General features: G+C 47.2%; 1 pseudogene; it reads right to left on the bottom strand.

Moving 5' to 3' along the window:
- Window positions 1-1,261, bottom strand: part of LOC143306392 (large subunit ribosomal RNA) — a 4,530-nt pseudogene extending 3,269 nt beyond the window's left edge.
- Window positions 1,262-2,500: the final 1,239 nt, after the last annotated feature.

The following is a 2,500-nucleotide window of genomic DNA, read 5'->3' as shown; positions in this document are numbered from 1 at the left end:
ACTTCGGAGGGAACCAGCTACTAGATGGTTCGATTAGTCTTTCGCCCCTATACCCAGTTCCGACGATCGATTTGCACGTCAGAATCGCTACGGACCTCCATCAGGGTTTCCCCTGACTTCGTCCTGACCAGGCATAGTTCACCATCTTTCGGGTCCCAACGTGTACGCTCTAGGTGCGCCTCTTCTCGCAATGAGAACGAGACGCCCCGGGAGTGCGAGGCCTAATCGTAACGAGGCCCATCCTCCCTAGGTCGACGCAGAGGACGACATTCACTTTCATTTCGCCTTTAGGTTTATTTATATCCCAATGACTTGCGCACATGTTAGACTCCTTGGTCCGTGTTTCAAGACGGGTCCTGAGAGTACCCAAAGCAATAGCGTCGCCGACCGGTAATTCAAAGCTTGGCCAGTCCAAGGACTCCTCCTGCTAACAGCTGGCCAGACCCGGGGACGGCGCATAGTCCGTACATCCGGGTAATTATAACTGAACCTAGCTTGCGGCGGTCCTGACGCACACACATTCGAAAATGGATTGGTTGCGGCCTGATACCGTCTGAGTACCGTCGCGCAGTCGGCCAGGCAACCGAGGGTCTGTCACGAACACCGTTAAGGTGACGGACAGGCTCCGCCTCGGACCGTAGACCGACACGCAACGGGTCGCGACGTTCTACTAGGGGAGAAGTGCACGACTACCTCGCCGGAACATTCGCCGAAGGTGGTGTGCCCTCGCTAATGGAACCCGAAGGTCCATCCGGGGCATCGCGCACCAACGGGAGCCAGCGTTGTTGACGATGAATCTCCCCATTCGATCTTTTGGGTTTCTCAGGTTTACCCCTGAACGGTTTCACGTACTCTTGAACTCTCTCTTCAAAGTTCTTTTCAACTTTCCCTCACGGTACTTGTTCGCTATCGGTCTCGTGGTCGTATTTAGCCTTAGATGGAGTTTACCACCCACTTAGGGCTGCACTCTCAAGCAACCCGACTCTAAGGAGAGATCCTCCCGAAACGCGTACCGGTCACTACGGGCCTGGCACCCTCTATGGGTAAATGGCCCCATTCAAGATGGACTTGGACGCAATTCGATGTCTCGGGATAAACGGATCCTCCTGAACACTACATTTCCCAGCGGCGGTACCGCGGGATTCAGTGCTGGGCTCATTCCTGTTCGCTCGCCGCTACTAAGGAAATCCTAGTTAGTTTCTTTTCCTCCGCTTAATAATATGCTTAAATTCAGCGGGTAATCTCGCCTACTCTGAGGTCGTCAATTTCTTTGGTTTCATCGAAAGGTGAATAATGATGCTCGATGCAAAAAAAAAAAAAAATAAACGAAAAGAAGCAAAAAAGCAAACACGTAGAGAAACTGTGCGTGAATCAACCTTTCGCATATTCAATTTTTCCTCCTCTCTCGTTTCAAAATGTTTGTATTTATCGTTCGATGAAACGAGCACAAGAGGGAAAAAAAAGTTGAGACACGACGTTCCCATAATTTTCGTGTTATTTCCTTTTTGCTTCAAACATTTTGCGGACTGCAGCTTCGTCGTATTGCTTTTATCAATTTTTAACAATTTCAAAGCGAAGACAACTCGCAAGACGATCCATTTCGTCTCGGTTCAATTTTAACGTCCGTCCGTATTATTTTTTGTTCCACAAGAGATTTCGAATAGGTTTCTTTATTTATCATCCCTTCTTTTCGAGCGCCACGGAAGCAAGAGGAAAAGCAAGAGCGAGAGAACATTTCGCGTATACTTCATTTAACAATTTTAACCAACACGCGATGTACTCCACACACCTCTTAGATTTAACAACTGCTTTTCTCTTCTTCTCCCCTTAGCGCAAGGGTAAACCCCATTTGTCTCTTCTTTGGAACGCAACAAAACTTTCGAGGACTGGACGACCGAGCGATGGTCGCGCGGTCTTCGCTTATCTTTAACAAACGAAGTAGTCCGTATGTATTCTAAATGTTGAAGCCTCCTAGAGCTTTAAGCCATGCGAGACATTGAAATGCTGTTTTAACGGGAGCATGCATAATTGCTGCAAACATACTTTTATCACAAGTTCTAGCCACGCCACGGAGGCTTCGAAGTTCCTTCACCATTCGCTTTCCTCTCTTTTGTTACACAGTTTCAGACTACGATCAGGGGTACCGAAACGCTGTATTGATTGTAAACAACCATTTTTATCTTGGAGCGGAGCGTTCCTTTACTCGTTAGATTTGTCTTGTCGCGTGTGTATTCGCTTTTTCGACGCTTTTTAACCATTTAACTTGTTTAGCGAAGCTAAACGCACAGACAGACAAAAAAAAAGGAACAGCATCGCGCGTCAAACAGCGACGACCCATCTGAAGCGATCTTTCATTTATACACCGTTTGTAAACAGAGAGATGTATAAAGCGCGGGGAATCATTCGAAACCCTGGGGCTATTCGAGCTTGCATTTCAGCAAATTATCATCTCAAACATTTCACTCGTTTGCTTTTTCTAAATTTATAGGAGAGCTTCTTT

This window comes from Osmia lignaria, unplaced genomic scaffold (assembly GCF_051020975.1).
Source record: "Osmia lignaria lignaria isolate PbOS001 unplaced genomic scaffold, iyOsmLign1 scaffold0007, whole genome shotgun sequence".
NCBI lineage: Eukaryota > Metazoa > Arthropoda > Insecta > Hymenoptera > Megachilidae > Osmia > Osmia lignaria.
This window is presented reverse-complemented; position numbering and strand designations above follow the sequence as displayed.